This window comes from Marmota marmota, unplaced genomic scaffold (assembly GCF_001458135.2).
Source record: "Marmota marmota marmota unplaced genomic scaffold, marMar, whole genome shotgun sequence".
Taxonomy (NCBI): domain Eukaryota; kingdom Metazoa; phylum Chordata; class Mammalia; order Rodentia; family Sciuridae; genus Marmota; species Marmota marmota.
In genome coordinates this window covers 13,330,152-13,345,950 of record NW_026000026.1, presented here as the reverse complement: position 1 = coordinate 13,345,950, position 15,799 = coordinate 13,330,152, and the positions used below count along the sequence as shown (strand labels likewise).

At 45.2% G+C, this 15,799-nt stretch overlaps 1 long non-coding RNA gene across 2 annotated transcripts in view; it reads left to right on the top strand.

Annotated features, from left to right (window-relative positions):
- The window catches only part of LOC125618979, a 68,963-nt gene that overhangs the window by 46,858 nt on the left and 6,306 nt on the right, over nucleotides 1-15,799 (top strand). Inside the window, exons 5-6 of one of the 2 annotated variants that reach the window (XR_007350395.1) lie at nucleotides 9,410-9,601; nucleotides 13,235-13,402. This is a non-coding gene — a long non-coding RNA (uncharacterized LOC125618979). The remainder of the gene's footprint in view (nucleotides 1-9,409; nucleotides 9,602-13,234; nucleotides 13,403-15,799) is intronic. The other variant, XR_007350394.1, reaches the window with a different exon arrangement.

Sequence of the window (15,799 nt, the reverse complement as noted above, 5' to 3'; positions counted from 1 at the left end):
TTCTTCCCCTTCCCCTTCTTCTTCCCCTTCTTCTTCCTCTTCTTCTTCCCCTTCTTTTTTCCAGTTATCTTACTTTTCAGCTTTAAATTTCCATTTTGATGTTTTCCAGAATCTTTACAGTCTCAATAGTGCTGTGATATTGGGAGTTCCTATGTGTGATATAGGGAGTTCCTATCTGTTCTTCTTTACACTTGTTTTTCTTTTAATCCTTGAATATATTTATAACACCTTCTTTAAAGCCTTTTTCTGGTAATTGCAACATCTGTGTCATCTTAAGTGTTGATTTCCATTGGCTACTTGTATTAAGGGTCACCTTCTCATGTTAACCCCTGAATAGCAGTTTTTGGTTGAATACTGGACATTATAAGTGGTAATTGCTCTGGATTGTGTTGTTTCTCTAATGTCGTTTTGCCTTAGCAGGCAGTTACCTTGACTGGTCATTAATTCCAAACTGTCTCCCTTTGATGAGCATCGGCTAATGTCTGCCCAGTTTGTCTGATTTCTGCCTGCTGGGTCCTCTGTAATCTGCCCCATGTGTGTGGTTTAGCAGACAGCCAAAGATAGAAGCAGATTTTATACGCAGATTTGGACCTTGCTTACAAATTTCTCCCATTACAGTTTCTTTAAGGGCAGGCTGCCCTCCAGTTTCTGCCTTTTGGTTGTTATCCATTCCTTCCAAATGCCTGTTTTTAATGTTTGTTAATATTCTCTCATTATTGTCTGTAGGAAGGTTAGTACAACTAAGCTTCTGTATCATTACTGGATTTTTTTTTATAGTTTCTATTTCTTTGATGGGACTCCTGATCTTCATTTAGTGTGACTGTCTCTTCCTTTTAGTCCATGGGCATGTATATAATAGTCACTTTAAATTCAGTTTAAAGTTTGCAGATTCCAATATCTGGAATTCTTTTTGTGGGTTTCCTTCTACTGACTGACATTTTTCTTGGATATGAATCACATTACCTTCTTTCTCCTTATGCTTATGCTTGTTTTGGTTTGTTTGTTTGTGGGGTTGGGATATACTTATGTGTGTATGCTTTTTATTGTATCTTATTGATGAAGCTTTGTAAAAACTCTGGATTTTATTATTTTCTTCTGAAGAGTGTTGACTTTGTTTTGGGCAGCAGTTCATATTTGTGTTTCCTTACAGTAGTCAGCAGTTCTAAGTACTCACTCTTTAAACCACAAGTTACCAATGTTTTCTCTGAGCCTTAGCATCTCCCCTATGCATGCATAGGTCAGAGGTCATTCTGGGGTTAGGATCTAATTACAGATAGTGGGGCTCACAGAAAAGTCTCTAGCTCTAGCCTTCCTTTCTTCCCAGGAATTCTACCCACTTTCTAGCTGCCATGGCAGGCTCAACCTCTGCTCTCTGGCTTCAAAACAGTAAAATTGTTGCTTTTGCTTGAGACCTGACTACCTTACATGGCCATGCAGCCTAAGAAGTGCCCTCACACAAAAAATAGCACTTTATCCAGTGCATTTTTCTCATGGCAAGGGTCCCTCTCTTAGTTTCCTCTAGTGTTTCATCATTCCCCAGAGCCCATGTAGCATTTTATATGCCGTGACCTGCTATGCCTGTATGTCCCAGATTACCACCGTTTGTTCTCAGTGACATTACTTAGCCGTTGTCAGTGTTAGTTTTTTCATCTGGAGAAGTGGGATAATACCCATGCTATGGCGTTTTGAGGAAGGTAGAATAAGCCTGTGTACTTCCACCGTGTGCTTACGTGTTGGGCACATGGTGTGTACCTGGAAGATGATGGCTTGAGCTTTAGACAGACACTTATGTGAGTGACAGTGGAGAAATATCTGTCTATTGATCATATAATTTGATAAAATTCAAAAGAAGATGCTCTGTGTTTATCATTCTTGGCTATTTTGGCAATATTTTAAATATTTGCTTTTGGAAACTATCTTGTCATTGGTACATGTAATTTAGATATTTCGGTGTTTCAAGTGATTCTGATTTTCTTTTTATTTATTGATAATCTGAAAAATGACATCAATGCTGAGCAAAGACATACTTGAACACCTGCTCCTCCCTTGATTCTGTGAACTGTGTGGTGATGGGAAACACTTTCAAGTTCAGAAGGTAGGAACCTAAGAGTTTCAAAACTCTTTAAAAATCAAAAAATTCAGAATTGATTTCTCTAAAGTTTCTGTCTACTCCTTCAGTAGATGCACATCTGGAGAAAAGATGTAGCCAGTGTGAACTGTGTAGGGAAATATTTGGCAGTGTTCCACTTCTTGCTGCAGATAGGAAGTACACAGAGCCCTGGCATGCGAGTGGACGGGACCTGCCTGCTGGGGGTGTAGGCCTCGACACCCACTGCTTCCGTTGCCCAGGTTTGTGCCTGACCTGCAGGGTCTTAGGTTTCCTGGGGTAGTTCCTGCCAGAACCCTCTTCTCTTTGCTGTACCTTCCAAACCCAATTTCAGCTTCCCACTTGGTCTCTTGTCACCTGGTGTCAGGTTCCTCCTGGAAGCTGTCATTGCCCCTCTCTCAATAGCCTCTGCTTCCACCTTGCTGCCTGCTGGCCCTGCTCCTCTAGCCCGTCCTCGTGATGCGTGGGCAAGACAACGGGTCTCATTTACCATGCAGAGAATGTGAAGGGGCTCTTTTTGCCCTATTGCTAACCAAATACATTATGTATCAAGATCAATTAGGAGCCAGACAATCCTAGAAGTTGGCATCTTCTCGTAGCTCTTGTGTTCTCAGTGCAGCAGAGGCCCTAGCCTGATGCTGTGTGGGCGGCAGGCGTGGTAAGTGCTTGTTAGCGCCCTGACTGGAGCCATGATTGCTCTCAGGGTTCCTGCTTGTTAGTTTTAAATTTGTTAAGACAAAAAGATGGGAATAATGCGGATGCCTTTTGCCTCTCTAAGGTGTGTGCTACAAATTTTGGTGTTATTTGCATGCTGTTGGACAAGAAGCCACAAGAAATTTTCAGTACATATAGTTTTGCCAATTATAATTGCTGATTCATTTCTTAGTGCACTTTCCAGATCATTTGTAAAGTTTTATATTTATGAGTCTGTTATTCTGGAATGGCAATTCAGTTCTGCCTTCATCAACTTCAGATTTCTCAACTTCTGAAATTCTTACTCCTGAGCACTAGGCAGCTGGTCTGGAAGTGATGGAGGCAGCCCGCCTCTCCTGAAGATGTGGCAGCTGCTTCTTCTCAGGCCGCACTCCCTGTTTCTTCTCCCCATGGAAGTCACTCTCTGTCCCCTCTTCGCTGCTCTTCTGCTCACTCTCACCTTGCTTCTGGGCCTTCAAACCATGGATACTTTTTTTTTGGTGTAAGCTGAAAGCCCAGAACCTTACTGGCCTCAGTCCCCTTCACAGACGTACTTTCTGCCTCACTTGCAGTCACCTGCTCTGTTCTATTTGGCCTTGGTGGGCTTCACCTCTGGACGTTCATTTGAATCCTGGAGAAGCTGGAGGAAGGAGGAGAGCCCACACATCTATACTTTTTATAAATCCCCATGTGATCCTGGTATATAACAGCACAGAGAGCCACTTCACCAGCCAGCCGGGTGACTCTCAGCTCCCTGAGGCTTTATGCTCTTCTGCCCTCTGGGCCTCTGCTCTCCCACAAGGGTCTTCTCTGCCTGATTGGATCTTCTGCACAGTTAAAACACAGCTTGGGTATGCTCTGTGGTGTTTTTCCTTGTCCAGACTCACCTGGCCACTGTGCCAGAGCCCACTCACTTCTCCCTGGGCAGCCCTCTGTCGACCTTTGTTCAGAGCACTTCATGCAGGTTTGGTGGAGAGGGACCTTGAGGACGGGGACCACATCCTGTTAATCTTTGTCTCCCCTGTGCCCACCTGGCAACTGGAGAGCTGCCAGGTGCTCAAAAGGCACTCACTTTCATTTGGCAGAGTGGACTACCTGGGTAGTTGGAATTTAACCTCAGAAACTATGATTTTTGAATCGATTTTTAAATTTAGGTTTAGAAACTCACTTTGTTTTATTTGAAGTATAAGCCATGTCACCATGGTTGTAACCCAAGAACAATTTTTTAATGGGCTTGCTGCTTTGAAAATACAGTGAGTGTTATTTTCCACCTAATGTATCTGAATGAGGAGCAGCAGTGGCCAAAATGCTGATCTTTCTGTAGGCAGATAGTTCCATGATCGTATCATATTCCCCTTTGTGGAACACTTTAAGCTAATTATTTTACATTATGATATTAAAATCAAAGCCTTTTTAAAGGATAAATTTTAAAAGAAGATGTAATCATGACCTTCACCTAGATATAACTGAACATATGTCAAAGATTATATATATTTTTTTTTTTTTAGAATTTTTAATATTTATTTTTTAGTTTTCGGCGGACACAAATCTTTGTATGTGGTGCTGAGGATTGAACCCGGGCCGCACGCATGCCAGGCGAGCGCGCTACCGCTTGAGCCACATCCCCAGCCCAAAGATTATATTTTTAACTCATTGATTAATGATGGAAACCAATAAGATAGTACAACCAGTTTAATGGAGAACTCAAAGTAGCACACGTTTGTAGTCTGACCAAGGAATGTTGACGTAAACTTTGAGGGATTCAAAACAGATCAATATCCAAAGTGATACCTGATTGCATTCCACGGGACACACTTGGTCTTCTGTGGATAGGAATCACTTGCATTGCCATTAGTTTCTGCTTAGGGACCGCCATTAAGCCTCAGTTTTGTACAGTCTTTCTCTGTGTTTATAACAAATATCAGTTATATCCCCCCAACTTTTTTTTTTTTTTTTTGAGCTTTCCCTTGTATCTTGTTAAATTTAACCAAGTCCTACAGTGAAGTCAGGAGGTGAAGGATGTGTTTCTTTCTTCCACTTCTCTTACTTTCTCCTCTCTCCAGGGGTTCCTTTTAGACCAGGGTTGTTTCCCTCTTGTTACTACTTTGGGATCTGCCATCACTGTGCAGTAAGACAGGTTTTGCCCGTCCCCAGGGTACTCAGAGTTGAATAGTTACGTTTTTTTGTGTGTGCTTTGTTAGATCCCCAGATTTTTTGAGCTCTGCTTAGATAACATGGTGGGGCCCACGGCAAGCCTGCACTTCCTATGACCCCACCCACCCCGCCCTGGGTCCGCAGAGCTCTGCTCTCCCCTCTTCATCAGGCTTGGCAGTGACCCCTGTGGATGGTGAGTGCTGACAGTGCTGTGTCCGCCTGTCTCACTGTGTCCAGCCTCAGGATTTGTGCCTATGTATTGTGTCCTTGTAGTCCCTGGTTGGTGGCATAATCAGATTTAGACCATCTGAAGTCAAAATTAGGGCACCTGAAGTATCAAAAGTTTGGGGGTGAATATTAAGAAAGTGGTGCACACCTTATTATCTGCAATGAGCTCACTCTTGTCGAAGTCAGAATCGAGAAGGAAATACTAACCGAGTCGTTCCCTTTTCTGTTACTGTTGTAAGTACACCATGGTTAATGCATTCTGCTTAAATACTTTATATGATCTGTCACTATTTGTTGTATAATTAATATTTTAGAAAAAATAAAAACTATATAGGGCTAAATATTTGCTTATTTTCTGTTAAAAATTAGTTTATTGGGGATTTGTCTAATGCTCTGGATAGCGCTGAGTCCGGCAGACACAGTGGAGCAGATGTCTGGCGGTCAGCTGTCAGCAAGCCTGGCCTCCACCGCAGGCTGAGCCTGTTCACTGTACTGCACTCTGGCTTCAGGTGTGGCAGGCTGCCTTCCAGGGGACTTGCCCTGGGCACAGAGGAGAGCCAGCTGCAAGCTCTAAGTATTTTAATGAATCTTGGGGTCCATCAAATTTAACTCATAGAAAACAGGATGCAGGAAGTTGTGTGTGTGTGTGTGTGTGTGTGTGTTGGCAGGCTGGACCCTTCATTTCCATCTTTGCAAACCCCTCCAGGGCTGGCCTGCATGTTCCAGAGAATGGCACACTGAGCCCCCCTCCACTAAGGCAGGACTGCTCTTGCCTCTGGCTGGCCCAGTCCCTTCAGGTAGCGCCTCCTGGCCAGGGTCAACACCAGGATCCAGTCGCACCTCAAGCACTCCCCTAAAATCCCTGCAGTTACCGTCTTGTCTTGAGTTTAGTGACAGTGACCTTCTGGGCAGGAAGGAATATTAGAGCTTTAATTATGTAAAGAAGCAAAAAGTAATTGCAGTAATGATTTTGAAACATGACTACTAGGTTATAAATAATGAAGCTACCATGTCTCCTAAATTTAGATAAAATATTCATTGAGAGTAGTGATTAAATAACCTATAAAGAAAAATTTCTCTTACTTTTTGATTAATGAAGTTCTTTGGATAGTTTACACAGGAAAAATGCAAAGTCTTCCAAGTATGCTTTGGTGATGTAGGTGTTCTGTGCAAATAAGGGTGGGATTCTTGCCCACCTCTGAGGCCTGCAATGCTGTCTCTGGGAGTGTCCATCTTTTCTGTGGTGTAAGGGTGCCTACCAACCCAACGCCTTGAGGTAATCCAGTGTCTGTCCACTGTTAGCGTCCTGCAGGCATGAGCTAGTGGGCACACTACACCTCAGCTGACACAGGTCATCTGAAGATGGGGCCATCCTCCCCACCAGCCTGCTCCATCAGAATTCATGAAACACTTGCTGAATGTGAGGCCCAGGTGCCGCATCTTCCTCATCAAGATTTTCAGTGGCCAACAAATAGCCAGCTCTTGCCAGCTTCCACATGCTTTCTTTCCCAGTGCCTGCCCCCTAGTGGAAGTACTCATGAGCAGTAAGTGGGTACAACTTGCCCCTGAGGTGCTTCTGCAGTGTCAGGCACACTCTGCACTGGAATGCAGAGGAAGGCTGAGCCTGGCTGTCACATGATGTTCTTCATGTCTGCCACACTCCCAGTGGTTCAGAGGGAGTGAATTGGGCCTCTTACCTACTCATTACGTTTTAATCTGACACTGGGAGGCACCCGAATGGTGGATGACCAGTTAGAGGAAGAGGAGAATGACTGGACTTGTGAGGAGGTAGGTCTCAGGTTTTTCCACGTCCCTTCCAGTCTGTCACATGACACTACAAGTTTGCTTCCTTCAGTTTAACCTACTGATTCAACAAGGCCTATGCAGATAGTGCCAGATCCACTCATGGAAGGGACATCAGTGGAAACTAGTGTCTCCTGCCTATCAGTAGCCCCTCTACCAGCCCCACAGAAAACCTGGGGGAAGGCCCTGCTGTGACTAGCGCCGCATTGCCCAAACCCTGCTCGTGGCCAGTGCCTTCCCAAAGCTCTCTGATATTAATGACCTCCCATCAGCAGCCAGCCTGCCCAAGGAATTCAAAGGATGTGTTCTCTAGTGTTCTTTATTGGCAAACTCCTGTCCCTGATATAAGCCAGGACGTAAAGCAGCTTCTGAGTGGGGCTTGGCCGCAGGAAGGGGGCTGTAGCAGAGTCAGGAAGTCCTCCCTGGTTTGCAGGAGCATAAGACGAATGGTCCAGATGTTCAACGTAAAAGTGGTCTGTTGTCATTAAAGAGAACACGAGATGTTTCTGTGTTGTGCATTGCATGTGGCCACTTCCTTCCCCCTCAGGCCTGCATATTGATGCATGTGTGTGCCTGAGTTTACATACACTATGCACATGTGGAGAAAACCGATCGGCTCGGTCTCTCCCTGGCCAGGACAGTTGGAGGTGTCTCCACATGGGACTCTTGCAAGGACTGAGCCTCCTTGTTCTGCAGACAGACATATGCATCATTTGAGGCAGTTTTAGAAGAAAAGGACAGTGCATGGACACTGATGTCTTTCCCCTGTTTGATGCCCTTTCTCGTTACAGGCAGCTAAGGGTGATGCTTCTTTTGGAGCTTGTTAACTCAGCCCTTGGCTGCACTCTGAGGTGTCTGTCTCTGTGTGGCTAGGAAGACTACAGCTTCATCTTGGGGTATTTTTATTTTCTGACTAGAGCTCCTTTTGGCATCTGATCTGAGAGTCAGACCCTGCCGTCTATATCCATTATCATGACTCTGCTTTCTCTATGGTGCTGCTATATTTACACTCTTCCTTGAGTTGGAGAATTGGAAAAAAACACCACTTACTGCTATTGCTGGGTGAAGATTGGTGAAGCTTTCAGGAAGGGAAATGTGAAGGTCCAGTTAGCCCTGTGATTAGTCTTTGTCCTTAAGTTTATGGAGAGTATTAAATCAAGTTTTCTAAAGGAAAGAGCACATGTAACACGTCACTTCTAACAGGTGCAGGCAGAGGTCTGTTTGGAAAACACATCATGGGACTCACCCTGATCCCCAGCACTGGAACCTGAGCTGGAGGCTGGGCACCTATGATGGGCACCTGAAGTTCTTGGAATCTGCTGAGGGGCTTATGCAGGCAGCCCCATGTGGAACATGGCGAGGACTGGCTGAGGAGGAGACTTAGCCAGCTTAAAGCGTGTAGTTCCTGGGGACAGAGGAAATGTCTGCGAGAGTTGCTTACAGAGTACATCAGTACTTTGACCTGAGCTCTGAGGGATAGCTGGGAATCCACCAGCCAGGGAGGTCAAGGAGTGAGTTCCAGAGGGTTCTTTCAGTTCTCTGAAACCATTGTTTGTGGCATCTTGTGTGCACGGCATGTGTAACTTCTTTGTAAGAAAGGACTTATAGCTTTCCTTGGTTCTCCAAGGCATCTGTAACCCCAAAGATACAGGAATAAATGACATGTTTTATTTGTAAACTGACCATAACAGGAATGTCCCTTAGGCTATTGGGAAGGGCCTGGTGTGCTGCACTAAGAAGAGGGGACTTGCCCTGGGCACAGAGGAGAGCCAGCTGCAAGCTCTAAGTATTTTAATGAATCTTGGGGTCCATCAAATTTAACTCATAGAAAACAGGATGCAGGAAGTTGTGTGTGTGTGTGTGTGTGTGTGTGTGTGTGTTGGCAGGCTGGACACTGGAAGCATGCAGTTTTATTTTTATAGAAAAATATGTCAAATATATCATCTTTACTGTTAGGAGGTCTCTCCTAGTCATGCTATGGACAACGGGGGAAGCCCGGGCTTGGTGAGCAGGTTGTAACTCATCTGCTCACACACCAACTCACTGAGTGCGGGTGTGCAGGGCGTGCCAGGGGCAGGCCTCACAGAGGATGGGAGCATACCCTGCGTGGCATAGGCCTCCCAGGCTTGCTGCGCAGTAGCATTGGGTTCTTTCTGTGATAGCTGATGGAGTCCAACTCTGGTTTTGCCTGGCCGAGGCTTTTGAGTTCAAATTGGACGCTGTGTGTGGGGCTGGCCCTTAGTTGAAGTGGTTACTGTAAGTGGCCCATTACATCTTACTGAGAACTCACTTTGAGACTCCAGAAACTTGTCACTCTGATGTGTTCAGCTTGGGAACGGTGTGTATGTGCGGTGCCCACTTCTCTGGAGTGAGCCCCACAGGTCACATAAGCTATTCGGCTTCTTGACACTTCTCTTCTTGCAGCTCGAGTTCAGGTGTCGTCAGCTGCACTGAGAGCCACACAGTATGACTCTGCAGATGACCCCAGCATAGGCCAACAGAAGGTCGAAGAGAAGGTCCACTGCAGATCCCAGCTCTGCCTCTGACAGTCACATCCCCCTGCCAGCTTCATCATCTCGGAATGAGCTCTCTGTGGCCAGGATATTACAAAGCACAGTAAGTATTTGCCCTATCCCTCAGCCACTGAGGATGTGACAGAAATCACAAAGTTGCGTTTTCTTTTATTAATATATCCCTGCAGAGAAGATAAATGGCAAGTTTCATTTCATTCTTAAGGTCATGTTTGGGATAACTAGACATCCAATCAATCAGGTGATTGATAACACTGATTCTCTTCCACAGAAACAGGGCGGGGACCAGAAAGTACCTTCCCTCTCCTCCAAAGATGACAAGAACTGATTCTTGGGAGAAGGGGGCATTAATGATATAAATGTCTGTGTCACTGCTGACAGTCATTTACATCTTTTAATAATAGTGGAGGGTGGACTCATGGAATTCCTAGAATTTAAAGTTGATGGAGGCTTTAGGGAAAGATCATCTCACCCAGCCCCTCACTGCACAGGGCTCCTTAGTCCAGGGTGTCCTGGCAGTGGTGCTGGCATCCTGCTGCTTGGAACATAGAGCTTGAGTCCTCCTGGAGTCCAGGGCCTGAAGCCAGGTCAGAGGGCCTGGGATGTCTTTTTTCCTGAGTCTCTAGAAGCTTTCTAACCCTCTTCCACTGGGGTTCTTGAGCCGCCCTAATTCCTTCTAAACTTCACTGCGACCACTTTAAAATATGCTCTCCCGTGCCTGGGGGTTGGAGTGGAGCCTGAAAACCAGGGAGGGGTCTGTGATTAGGGAAGGAGCAGGGATGTTAGCCTTCTCTTCACCGTGGGCCGTGGTGGGCAGGCTCTTCAGACGTATGGTTTTCAGCGCCTGAGTGCAAATTGTTTCTCTGTTCACACAGTTTTTAATTTTGGCTTAGTGATTAAACTGACTTACCACCTCTCATACTCCATAGACCTACTCCAGTAAAGCAAAGCAAAACAAAATTCATAAAACCTGATTATAAAATGTTTAAGAGTTGGTCATAGTTATCTTTAGTAGGAAATGAGATGGTATACTGGGTTGCTGTTTTTTCTTTAAAAATGGGCCAGAAAACTCATGCTGTTACCTTGTGACCTGACTGTAGTGATCATGGAGATAAAGTAGAAAGGTTTGACCATGCTGACCTTGATGTGACAGTATTTGGGCTTCTCCATTAGAGACAGATATAGAAAGGGAAAGAAGCAATTGCTTCAGGTTGGCTCTTGGGTGGATGGAAAAGCCCCTGTGCCCCTGTGCCTTCATTTTGTAGTGAGGAGCCAGAGCTGTGAACTTCAGCTCAACTTCAAGGTTCTTCTGGGCCCAGCCAGAGCTGCCAGTTGCAAAAGAAGGAAGAGGAAACAGACTCTTGAGAGGCTTGGACAGTGAGGAGAGAGCTCCCTCACGCCAGATGCTGAGACACAGCAGTGCCGTGGACAGGAAGCTCCAGGGCTGGCCACTCGGTATCTTTGTCCACTCTGCCAGGTGCTCGTGACAGTTCTGCCTGTCTCCCATTTGTCTCTTCAGAAGAGCAAGGTATCCTATGCCAGAAACCCACCTCACTGCCCTCTCCCCAAGGGCCCCTCTCTGGCCACAGCTGCACCATATATTTGTGGGTACAGCATGGGGGAGGGTGTAGAAGATGCCCATCTCCTCAAGCATCAGGATTCTGCAAGGAAGGGGGTGCTCAGGAGCCATTAGCCTGTTGCTGCGCTGGTGCAGGGCACTGAACTCAGGCACTGTTAGGGGCTGGCCTTGGTGGTTGGCTTGCACCCAACTTGGCTCCTGGTAACTGCTACACTCAACAGGACCCCGAGGACTTTGGATAATAATAATTCCAGCCACACACATTGTGAGTATATGTGAATTTATTAACTTAGAGAAAAAAGCCTTAGGTTGTCATACCAGATGACCTGTTTTTATCTCGTATTCTGTTAAAATAAACAGTGTACTTCAGTGAAAACCTTGGCATTGAAGGTTCTGGTGGCATGCCTCAGAATGAACGAAGCATCTATCCCTGTATTAATCGACTTTCCTGGATCATATGTTGAGCTGATTTGTCAGAATCCATTAAGCTGGTAGACAGTATGACATTTCAAGTGCAAGCTAGAAATCCACGTCATGGTTGAAGGAGAAGGTCAGATCCATCTCAGTTAATGTTAATCAATGATCAGAGACCAATATGTCACTGGTGAATGTTCTTGCTCATTTTAATTGTTAACCTAATGTAAAGGTTCATTAGCAAACACGCACAGTGTTTGTCCACGTGGAAACTAAAAGCAGTTTACGGGGCGCATTCTCTGTCATCGCCACACCTCTTCACTCAGTTCACTGCCCCCTGCCCTCTGAGAGGTCCACTGGCGCTGCAGTATCTATTCCCCAGAAAACTGAGGTGCTTGCAAACCTCATCCTTCCTCTGGGGCAGTCTACCCTTAACATGTGAATGTTATTGGAGGGTGCTGGAAGCCACATGGGGGAGGTTTTCAGGGCTCAGAGACTAGTACAAGCAGGCTCACATGGTTGGCACTCACCAACTTTAACAGTAGCTTTTGTTTTGTGTAAGGACCACAAGCAGTCTTGGAATTAAAATATGTGCAATCAGTTTTCTCTAGCTCTTAAAATGACTGGCCTGTACGACATGATATCTAACTGTACAAAAGCAGTTTGTAACCTCTGGAGAGACATCATTGACTTCAGAGAATGTTCTTGGCTTAGGTTGGCTTCTTTCATTTCTTTGAAGGGGAAGTGGTCTGGTGCAAATTGATAAATACTCCCAAACAACTCTGTAGGATCTTGGCAACCCCAGAAATGGAACCAGGGACCCTTTGGAGACTGAGCAGAGGCATGAACCCATCCCCTTGAGGAGAACAAATCTAAATTATAGGCTTGTTCCTAAAAAAAAAAGAAAGAAAAGAAAAAGAAAGAACGAGCAACTCAAAACTTTATTTTCTGAAAGTTAAGTTTAAGAACAGACATTGAAACCAAATAATTTTCTTCTATCAATATTAAGTATGTATCTTGGTTCATAACCTGTGTTGCTAACATTTTCTAACTTAAAAAGAGAAATTTTAAAGTAGTGTTTAAAATATTCTGAACAATCTATAATATTATTTTAATAAAGTTAATGTAAGAAATATTTTGACATCTTACTATTTGGTGTCTGTTTAATACAAATTTTTTTTTGGTCAAAAGTCGACAGCTTCTTTGGTTGAACTATGTGTGTTCAGTTTCTCTCTCTCATGGATTAGCTTCTGGTGCCAAATAAGTTCTCACACGTGTTCTAGATTATGGTGGAGCTTTGCCCTCACAGCAATGAATGTATGCAGGGGGCATCTTAGGGGCACCACCCATCTGTTGGAAGACAGTAATGACCTAGGTGTTGGTTGTGGGCCCTCGATTGCTGGGTGATTGTGGGAGAGAGTAGACAGCCCCCAACCTCAAGGTGGTTAACCATGCCAAGCAGACAGCTACCTAGACTGTTCTTTGTGATTCCAGATAAGTTGTGGGCACCACTTGAACTTCCTCCAAAGCCAAACCCATTCCCTGGAGAAAACAGGGCGCTACCCCAAAGCCCTTTGACTTTGGGAAGGCCTCTTGTTCCTCCCCAAATTTCTGCTTTGTTGTTTTCACCTTTAAATTCCAAATTGCTTGTTTTCCTTAGTTTGCTGTTCCCTTTGACCCTCTTTCCTAAAATGTAATGTTTTCCTTTTTTCTCTCATTTCCCAGGCTATAATCCCTCAGCTTCTGCTAAATCAGTTTGTGTCGATGACTGACCAAGTGCAGGCCCAGATGTAGCCAAACACTGTGCAGACAGCTTCCCAGGGGTGGCAGTGACCTGGGTAGGCAGAATTGGCACTGCCGGAAGGACACGTACAAAACACTGTCTTCATGCAGGTAAAGGAAGCCTTTTCAGAGGCAGGTGCAGAAAGAGGAGGGTTATTTAATTAGGAAGCAAAGGGAAACTGCGGCCAGGCTCGCTGACCTGGATTTCCTATGGATGCCGATCGGCGTGTTTACTGGTCTCTGATGAAATAGAGCTTTAAGTGGCTGACACCTGGCAGCATTCATTTTGCTCCAGAAATGCCATGTAAGATGTTGGGAACATTAAATTACATTTGCTTGTTGTGATCTGTGTGTCTGCTCTGTACCCCTAGTGGAAGGTCCGCCAGAATCTTGCCTTCTCCGTTCATGAGCTGGCTGTGATTCTTGGGGATCAGTTGATGGCAGCTGACCTGGTACCTGTCTTCAGTGGATTTTAAAGGATCTTGTGCACAGGAGTTCTTAAGCATCTTTATGATTTTCTAAAGGCAGGAAGGAGGGTTAAAAACAAGCACCCTCTCTCCAGTCAGTCGTGTTAAGCCCTGGATATGTCTGGAATCAGTGAAAGACAAAAAGAAAAAAATTCACAGTGCAGTTGTCTGGGTTTCTTCTGTTGAAATGCACCATCCCAAATCTTAAAGTGGATGTTGTTTTATCAATGGGTAATGCCTTATCGTGTTTCCTCCCCAGCTCCTGTCCTTCAGGGCTGCAGTTCTGTGTAGGGTGTTATGGATGCACAGCTGAGCACACTGGGTGCAGAAGAAGAAACCAGGCCCCTCGTGTGGCCTGACTTGCCCAGAGTCAGCTGGGGAGAGCCTGGGCCGAGGCCTGACCTCAGGTCGGCATGAAGGGCTTTCTCTGCAGGATATTGCTGCTTCCCGTCTTGCTTTTGTCTTGTCTTCTTTTTCCTTTTTCTTTTTTGCTGTAAAGGAACGATGAGTGTAAAAACAAGCGTTTAGAAATGGCCTAGAGAAACTAATTAGTTGCATCCACTGACCCGGAGCTGCCCTTGAGGGGGTGCGCTCTCAGACTCCCCTTTGCTGGTGCTGAGCTGACTGCAGGAAGGCAGCAGCCGCACTGTCCGCTGCACACACCGAGGTGATTGTTTAGGTGGGAAATGGCAGAAGGAAGAGACCCTGGGGCTTTTGGGAATACACAGCATAGGCGCCCACCAGGGGAAAGACTGGGAGCGTCCTGGGCGAACTGATGTCAGTTGGCTGGGATGCCAGCTCACACACACACCGGGCCATAGATGACAACTGAAAGGAGTTAGGGCATGAGGGAAAGGCAGGGTTCTTCCAGTGCCAAACCTTAATCTGAAACAAAATAAGAGGGGGGCACTTGGGGTTATTTTGTGGGTTTATATGTTTTTAATTACATATACATTTTAAAAAATAGTTTCTCCATGAAGACAAGAGGAAAGAATATCTGTATCAGTTTCAAGAATTTGTAGTGACCAATATCAGCAGGAATTGGAGGTTTTGACATTAACTAGCAGAGTAAGTAGAAACCTGTTCAGGGCAATGAGAATGCAAATCAGAAGAAGTAAGTCTTAATTTTCCTACCTTATAATTGATTTCTAAACCAGCAGTAATAATGTTCTTTTGGATAAAGAGATTATGTTTTTATTAAGGTATAACCGAATTCCAAAGCTCTAAGTAACAAATACCACAGTCTCTGGGGAGACATTCATTTTCACACAGAGCCGGGGCTGCAGGCACCCTGGAATTAGAGTGTTCTGCTGTTCTATAAGGTAATTTGTTTGAACCAAATAAAAGATGAATTGCCCACTCTTCAATATTTCCCTATTAATCGGAGCAGGTTTTGCAAAGCTTTCTTGAGCATTTTGAGTGCTGTCGGCTCTGCAGGGTACAGCATGCTTTATGTACTTCAGCTGCTAAAGAAAATGGGGCGACAGCGAGATCTGAAAAGGTCTAACACGGATGAGAAGATTATTAAATAAAAATGTCCCCCAAGGTGGCTTATATCTGTGCATCATTTCGTGTGTGGAGGAGTTATTCGATTCCATCTTGTGCCGGCAGTAGGAATGTGCCGGGTTTTCGTGATTATGAAAGGGTGATAGCATCGTTTTAAGTAACTCCCCTTCCCGAGGTGTATAATGCGCTTTTCGTGATGTGGAGAGGGTTTGTTTGTGTTGGCAGGGGTTTGGGTTTTAGTTCACGCCTTGTTGAGATTCATTTCGGTATCTTTAGTTTTCATTTTTCTTATCCACAACTCGAAATCTCTCCAGTCATTGTCTTCCCCGAAGAAATTCATCAGGCTTTTGCAGCCATTCAGGATATGATCTGGCTGGTGCCAGGGGCAAGCTGGAAGATTTTCTCTTTGCTGCGAGCTTTAATCATTATGCTTAATTTGAGAGATTGAGGCTCAGTCATTATGCCCGCTCCCCGCGCGCTGTGCAGAGCCTGAGGACTGCTTCCACGGCGCCGCGTCGCCCTCTGGCGGCGGTGC